This window comes from Arachis ipaensis, chromosome B4 (genome assembly GCF_059453495.1).
Source record: "Arachis ipaensis isolate K30076 ecotype BB chromosome B4, ASM5945349v1, whole genome shotgun sequence".
NCBI classification, from domain to species: domain Eukaryota; kingdom Viridiplantae; phylum Streptophyta; class Magnoliopsida; order Fabales; family Fabaceae; genus Arachis; species Arachis ipaensis.
In genome coordinates this window covers 88,420,728-88,429,546 of record NC_142439.1, presented here as the reverse complement: position 1 = coordinate 88,429,546, position 8,819 = coordinate 88,420,728, and the positions used below count along the sequence as shown (strand labels likewise).

The following is an 8,819-nucleotide window of genomic DNA, read 5'->3' as shown; positions in this document are numbered from 1 at the left end:
AACACCAAACTTAGAGTTTGACTGTGGGGGCTCTGGTTGACTCTGCTTGGAGAGAAGCTTTTTCTGCTTCCTCTCCATGGTTGCAGAGGGAGATCCTTGAGTTTTAAACACAAGGGAGTTCTCATTCCATTGAAGGAATATTTCACCTCTGTCAACATCAATCACAGCTCTTGCTGTGGCCAGGAAAGGTCTTCCTAGGATGATGGATTCATCCTCTTCCTTTCCAGTATCCAGGACTATGAAATCAGCAGGGATGTAAAGGCCTTCAACCTTTACTAACACGTCCTCTACTTGTCCATAAGCCTGTTTTCTTGAGCTGTCTGCCATCTCTAATGAGATTTTAGCAGCTTGCACCCCATAGATTCCCAGTTTCTCTATTACAGAGAGGGGCATGAGGTTTATTCCTGAACCAAGGTCACACAGAGCTTTAAAGATCATAGTGCCTATGGTACAGAGTATTATGAACTTTTCAGGATCCTGTCTCTTCTGAGGTAATGTCAGTTGATCCAGATCACTCAGTTCATTGATGAACAAGGGAGGTTCAACTTCCCAAGTATCAATGCCAAATAATTTGGCATTCAGCTTCATGATTGCACCAAGAAACTTGGCAGTTTTCTCTTCAGTAACATCCTCATTCTCTTCAGAAGAGGAATACTCATCAGAGCTCATGAAGGGCATAAGGAGGTTCAATGGGATCTCTATGGTCTCTAGATGAGCCTCAGAGTCCTTTGGTTCCTCAGAAGGAAGCTCCTTATTGATCACTGGACGTCCCAGGAGGTCTTCCTCCTTGGGATTCACGTCCTCTCCTTCCCTTACAGGTTCGGCCATGGTGCTTATGTCAATGGCCTTGCACTCTCCTTTTGGGTTCTCTTCTGTATTGCTTGGGAGAGTACTAGGAGGGATTTCAGTGATCCTTTTACTCAGCTGGCCCACTTGTGCTTCCAGATTTCTAATGGAAGACCTTGTTTCATTCATGAAACTTACAGTGGCCTTAGATAGATCAAAGACTAGATTTGCTAAATTAGAAGCATTTTGTTCAGAGTTCTCTGTCTGTTGCTGAGTTGATGATGGATAAGGCTTGCTATTGCTAAACCTGTTTCTTCCACCATTATTAAAGCCTTGTTGGGGCTTTTGATCCTTCCATGAGAAATTTGGATGATTTCTCCATGATGAGTTATAGGTGTTTCCATAAGGTTCACCTAAATAATTCAGCTCTGCTATTGCAGGGTTCTCAGGATCATAAGCTTCTTCTTCATAAGAAGCCTCTTGAGTACTGTTGGATGCAGCTTGCATTCCATGCAGACTCTGAGAGATCATATTGACTTGCTGAGTCAATATTTTATTCTGAGCCAATATGGCATTCAGAGTATCAACCTCAAGAACTCCCTTCTTCATAGGCGTCCCATTACTCACAGGATTCCTTTCAGAAGTGTACATGAACTGGTTATTAGCAACCATGTCAATGAGTTCTTGAGCTTCTGCAGGCGTTTTCTTTAGGTTAATGGATCCACCTGCAGAAGTGTCCAGTGACATCTTTGATAGCTCAGATAAACCATCATAGAATATATCCAGGATGGTCCATTCTGAAAGCATGTCAGAAGGACACTTTTTGGTCAACTGTTTGTATCTTTCCCAAGCTTCATAGAGGGATTCACCTTCTTTCTGTCTGAAGGTTTGAACATCAGCTCTAAGCTTGCTCAGCTTTTGAGGAGGAAAGTACTTGGCTAAGAAAGCCGTGACCAGCTTATCCCAAGAGTTCAGGCTGTCTTTGGGTTGAGAATCCAACCATAATCTAGCTCTGTCTCTTACAGCAAAAGGGAAAAGCATGAGCCTGTAGACTTCAGGATCTACTCCATTAGTCTTAACAGTATCACATATCTGCAAGAATTCAGTTAAGAACTGAAAAGGATCTTCAGATGGAAGTCCATGAAACTTGCAGTTCTGCTGCATCAGAGAAACTAATTGAGGTTTCAGCTCAAAGTTGTTTGCTCCAATGGCAGGAATGGAGATGCTTCTTCCATGTAAATCGGAATTAGGTGCAGTAAAGTCACCAAGCATCTTCCTTACATTATTATTATTTTCGGCTGCCATCTCCTCTTCCTGTTCGAAAATTTCTGAAAGGTTATCTCTGGATTGTTGTATTTTAGCTTCTCTTAATTTTCTCTTCAGAGTCCTTTCAGGTTCTGGATCTGCTTCCACAAGAATGTTCTTATCCTTGCTCCTGCTCATATGACAAAGAAGAAGGCACAGAAAAATAATAATAATAATAGAGATCCTTTATACCACAGTATAGGGATTCCTGTGTGAGTGGAAGAAGAGGGGGAGACAAAGAATGTAATATAATGGAAGAAACACAACTGTGAGGATGGAAGAGAGGTGAGATGAGATGTTAGGATATGAATGAATAAATAGAATGAGATGGGGGAGGGATAATTTTCGAAAATTATTTTGAAAAAGAGTTAGTGATTTTTGAAAATGGTTTTTGAAAAATGTTAGTAATTTTCGAAAATTTTTGAAATAAAAAATAAAAGATAAAAATAATTAGTTAATTAAAAAGAAATTTTTGAAAAAGAGGGAAGATATTTTCGAAAATGAGAGAGAGAGAGTTAGTTAGGTAGTTTTGAAAAAGTTAAGAAACAAACAAAAAGTTAGTTAGTTAGTTGAAACAAATTTTGAAAAGATAAGAAGTTAGGAGGTTAGAAAAGATATTTTGAAATTAGATTTTTGAAAAAGATAAGATAAGAATATATTTTTGAAAAGATATGATAGGACTTAGTTTTTGAAAAAGATTTGATTTTTAAAATCTCAATTAATGACTTGACAAGATATGATTCTAGAACTTAAAGATTGAATCTTTCTTAACAAGTAAGTAACAAACTTCAAATTTTTGAATCAACACATTAATTGATTATGTTATTTTCGAAAATTTGATACAAAAATAAGAAAAAGATTTTTGAAAAATATTTTTGGAATTTTCGAAAATAACTAAGAATTTTGAAAAAGATTTTATTTTTGAAAAAGATTTTGAAAAAGATAAGATTTTCAAATTGAAAATTTGATTTGACTCATGAGAAACAATTTGATTTTAAAAATTTTTGAAAAAGTCAATCCAAATTTTCGAATTTGATGAGAGAAAAAGGGAAAGATATTTTTTTGATTTTTTGAATTTTTATGATGCAAGAGAAAAACACTAAAATGATGCAATGCTTGAAATTTTTAGATCAAAACAATGAATGCATGCAAGAATGCTATGAATGTCAAGATGAACACCAAGAACACTTTGAATGTCATGATGAACATCAAGAACATATTTTTGAAAAATTTTTAATGCAAAGAAAACATGCAAGACACCAAACTTAGAATTCTTTAATGCTTAGACACTAAGAATTCAAGAATGCATATGAAAAACAAGAAAAGACACAAAACATGAAAACATCAAGATCAAACAAGAAGACTTACCAAGAACAACTTGAAGATCATGAAGAACACTATGAATGCATGAAATTTTCGAAAAAATGCAAGATGCACATGCAATTGACACCAAACTTATGATATGACTCAAGACTCAAACAAGAAACAGAAAAATATTTTTGATTTTTATGATTTTCTAATTTTTTTTTGGATTTTTTATTTTATATTTTTCGAAAATTATTTAGAAAGAAAGAAAAATAAGGATTCCAAAATTTTTAATATGAATTCCAGGAATCTTGCCATGTTAGTCTAAAGCTTCAGTCCAGGAATTAGACATGGCTCAATAGCCAGCCAAGCTTTCAATGAAAGCTCCAGTCCAAAACACTAGACATGGCCAATGGCCAGCCAAGCTTCAGCATTTAACACCAGAGTATATTGCTCTTGATAACAAATTGCTGCTCATCATTTATCAAGTATGTAACTTACCTCTGATGGTTTGGAAGCCTCAGTCCAAAAGAATTTAGACATGGCTTTACAGCCAGCCAGGCTTCACATGCTTCATGAAACACTAGAATTCATTCTTAAAAATCTTGAATAAAATTTTTGAAAACATTTTTATTTTTTTTTCGAAAACAGATGAGAGATTTTTGAAAATATTTTTGAAAAATCTTTGAAAATAAAATAAAAAGAAAATTACCTAATCTGAGCAACAAGATGAACCGTCAGTTGTCCAAACTCAAACAATCCCCGGCAACGGCGCCAAAAACTTGGTGCTGTTGCCGGATCAAACTTGGCACTGATGTTACCGGACCAAAAGCTTGCCGAAAACTCGAACAATCCCCGGCAACGGCGCCAAAAACTTGGTGCACGAAATTGTGATGTCCAGGCTCAAACAATCCCTGGCAACGTGAGCAACTTGGTGCGTGTAATCATGATTACACACTCATAATTTGTCACAACTTCGATATAACTAACCAACAAGTGCACTGGGTCGTCCAAGTAATACCTTACGTGAGTAAGGGTCGAATCCCACGGAGATTGTTGGTATGAAGCAAGCTATGGTCACCTTGTAAATCTCAGTCAGGCGGATATAAAGTGATAATGTTGTTTTCGAATATTATATAATAAAATAGGGATAGAGATACTTATGTAAATCATTGGTAGGAATTTCAGATAAGCGAATGGAGATGCTTTTCGTTCCTCTGAACCTCTGCTTTCCTGCTATCTTCATCCACTCAGTCTTACTCCTTTCCATGGCTGGCTTTATGCAAGGGCATCACCGTTGTCAGTGGCTACATCCCCTCCTCTCAGTGAATAATATGCTCACGCACCCTGTCACGGCATGGCTATTCATCTGTCGGTTCTCGATCATGCTGGAATAGGATTCACCCTCCTTTTGCGTCTGTCACTAACACCCAGCACTCGCGAGTTTGAAGCTCGTCACAGTCATTCAATCATTGAATCCTACTCGGAATACCACAGACAAGGTTTAGACTTTCCGGATTCTCTTGAATGCCGCCATCATTCTAGCGTACGCCACGAAGATTCTGATTAAGAGATCTAAGAGATATTCATTCTAGCTTATTTCATGTAGAACAAAAGTGTTTGTCAGGCATGCGTTCATAGGGGAGAATGGTGATGAGCGTCACACATAATCATCACCTTCATCACGTTCTTGGGTGCGAATGGATATCTTAGAAGTGAAATAAGAAGAATTGAATAGAAAACAGTAGTACTTTGCATTAATCTTTGAGGAACAGCAGAGCTCCACACCTTAATCTATGGAGTGTAGAAACTCTACCGTTGAAAATACATAAGTGAAGGTCCAGGCATGGCCGAGATGGCCAGCCCCCTAAACGAGATCAATAGTCTCCTAAGATGAACAATGGAATAAAACTGAGACCAAAGATGGTCAAAAAGACGCCTAATACACTAGTAAAAGGTCCTATTTATAATAAACTAGCTACTAGGGTTTACATGAGTAAGTAATTGATGCATAAATCCACTTCCTGGGCCCACTTGGTGTGTGTTTGGGCTGAGCTTAAGTGTTGCACGTGCAGAGGCCATTTGTGGAGTTGAACGCCAGCTTTTGTGCCAGTTTGGGCGTTCAACTCTGGTTTTGGCTCCTTTTCTGGCGCTGGACGCCAGATTTGGGTAGAAAGCTGGCGTTGAACGCCAGTTTACGTCGTCTATTGCTGGAAAGCCCTGGATGTCTACTTTCCAACGCAATTGGAATCGCGCCATTTTGAGTTCTGTAGCTCCAGAAAATCCACTTTGAGTGTAGGGAGGTCAGAATCCAACAGCATCAGCAGTCCTTCTTCAACCTCTGAATCTGATTTTTGCTCAAGTCCCTCAATTTCAGCCAGAAAATACCTGAAATCACAGAAAAACACACAAACTCATAGTAAAGTCCAGAAATGTGAATTTAACATGAAAACTAATGAAAACATCCCTAAAGTGACTATATCCTACTAAAAACATACTAAAAACAATGCCAAAAAGCGTATAAATTATCCGCTCATCAAAGCCCAAAATCTCATTGACATGGTGGCCAACAATCAGTACTTCTTTGCTCACCAAAGACAACGCCAACCATCACAGAGGAAAAGAGTAATGGAGTTGGAAGGAGTGGACTCAATCTTGGCTCAAAACAAAATGATGCAGTAGCAAATTCAACAACAATTTGAGCAAATGGCCAAGAGGATTGATAATCTCCAAGTTGTAGCAGTTAACACAAGCCAACCATCAACCACATGGGGGCAAAATGAAGAAACTCAAGAGGAGCAACAGCAAGAACAAGTCCAGTACATGCACAACCAAAATTTTGGGCCAAATGAAGTCTATGGTGATACTTACAACCCTTCATGGAAGAACCATCCTAACCTCAGATGGGGAGACAACCACAATCAAACTCAGCAGCCATGGCAGAGAAACTCAAACCAAAACAGTTGGAAAAACACAAACCAAAATAACCAACAGAATAATAGCCAAGCCACATACAGAAAACCACAAAACACCTACCCCAATTCTAACCATCATCCATCCAATAACCAAGCCTCAAATCAAAACACTTATCCTCAACCCTCAACACCCCACAATCAACCAATCTCACAAGACTCTCAGAGGATTAATAACTTGGAGCTCTTAATGAAAAAGATGATGAAGCACCAAGAGATAACATTGAGGAACTAGGAAGCCTCCATGAAAAATATGGAAAGGCAAATTGGACAACTCTCCAAACAGATCACCATTGAAAGGCCATCAAGCTCACTACCAAGTGACACTATTCCTAATCCAAAAGAGGAGTGCAAGGTAATACAACTAAGAAGTGGAAAGATCCTGGTGAAAAACGAAGAAGCAACTAAGAAGCCAAAAGAAAGTGACAAGAAACAAGCTGAAGAAGAGGCAAGCAATGACAAGGAGGAGACAGCAAGCAAGCAGACCTCAGAGGAGCTCAAAGAAAGGGAAGATCAGCCACAAAAATCAAGGAAAGAAAAGGAAGCAATGAGAGAGCCAACCAAGGAACAAAGGCAGGGAATGAACTTTACACCACCTTTGCCATATCCTCAAAGGTTCAACAAGGAGACTAAGGACCAACACTTTCCAAAATTTCTTGAAGTCTTTAAGAAGTTGGAGATCAATATTCCCTTAGCTGAAGCACTTGAGCAAATGCCCCTGTATGCAAAGTTCTTGAAAGAACTTATCAACAAGAAGAGGAGTTGGCAAGTTAATGAAACTGTACTGCTTACTGAGGAATGCAGAGCACTAATCCAGAAGGGACTTCCTCCTAAACTCGAAGACCCTGGAAGCTTCTTCCTACCCTGCGCCATTGGTAGTATGACCATCAACAAGGCGATGTGTGACTTAGGAGCTAGTATCAATCTAATGCCTGCCTCTCTAGTGAAAAAGCTAAGCATAAAAGAGGTGAAACCAGTACAAATGTCTCTAGAATTGGTGGATAAGTCAGTGATATGCCCTAGGGGTATGATTGAGAACCTTCTAGTCAAGGTAGACAGATTCATCTTCCCTGCAGATTTTGTGATCTTAGATTCAGATCAGGATGAGGGTGACTCCATTATACTGGGAAGACCGTTCTTGGCCACTGCTAGGGCCATCATAGACATAGAGCAAGGAGAATTAACCCTCAGGATGCATGATGAAAGTGTCACTCTGAGTGTACTGCCAGAAACACAATTCAGTAATGGAAAGAAGGATGGTACGGAAACTGACAAAGAGAATCTGCAATGGAAGGAGGGAATCAACAAGACAAACAACAGCTGCCCTCCCAAGCAAGAGATAGATGATACAGCAGGTCAAAAAGAGAAAGAGACTGTGCAAAATAATGAAGAAGTTCAAGAGGACATTATAGTATTGGCAACTAAGAAAAGAAATCTCAAGAGGAAGCCTGTTGTCAAAGAAGAAGGGTCAACAAAAGGAGGGAAGAAAAATAAAAACAGAATCAAAAAGGGTTGGAAGAACAAAAAAATTCCAACAGAAGGGCTTTCCAAAGGTGACAAAGTGTAATTGGTCTATCAACAGCTGGGAGCAAGCCAACAGACTGATGATTACTATACTGTGAGCAAAATACTCTCACTAGAGCATGCTGAAATAGAGCACCAAGGGACAAAGAAGAAGCTCACAGTCAGAGGGGACAAGCTGAGGCACTACAGTCATCAACCACCATAAAAGAAGGGTTCAATGTCAAGCTAATGACAATAAAAGAGCGCTTCATGGGAGGCAACCCATGATTTAAGATTCTTGCTTGCTTTTAAATTCAATAAATTATGATCACCTTAGCATGATTTTGAATATACTTGACAGATGCATACATTGTTTTAGAACATATGCCAGACTTCTAAGTTTGGTGGCTTGATAGGACACAAAAGCTAACTTTCAAGCATCTTCAGATCATATGCTTAGTCATTTCGATGAAGTATATGGCCAAACATTAAGTTTGGTGTCTGCATATGTATCAATTGTAAGAAAGATCAACTTTTGTTCAGAAAAGAAAAGAGACAATCAAAATCATGCAGAGATGAATCATGCATTGTTTTATTTTAGGAATTTATGAATTAGAATTTATAATGAAAGTATCAACTGTGATAAATGCTTGTTTTTGACATTAATCCCTTAGCAGGAGACAAGTTTGGTGTCCACTAAACCTTGGTTTACTAAGTCAGGAACACAATTGACCTTTCATGACTAAGAGAAAATAAAATATATAATAAACAATGCAAACATTCACCCTTTTCCACCGTGCTTTAACCATGTCCTAAAGCATATCATTTTGGTTTAATTAGGAAAAGAAGGTTGAAGTAAAGACAAGGTGAGAAACGGCTATGACAAGTCAAGAGAGGGGTCACATGTGCCTAGAAAGGTGTACCAACTTTGGAAAGCAAAAATCTGCA

At 38.5% G+C, this 8,819-nt stretch overlaps 1 non-coding gene across 1 annotated transcript; it reads left to right on the top strand.

Annotated features, from left to right (window-relative positions):
* Positions 1 to 1,587: 1,587 nt before the first annotated feature.
* On the top strand, positions 1,588 to 1,695 carry LOC148568279 (small nucleolar RNA R71). The gene has a single exon (XR_015881835.1). It is a non-coding gene; the product is annotated as a small nucleolar RNA R71 (small nucleolar RNA).
* The last annotated feature ends 7,124 nt before the right edge of the window (positions 1,696 to 8,819 follow it).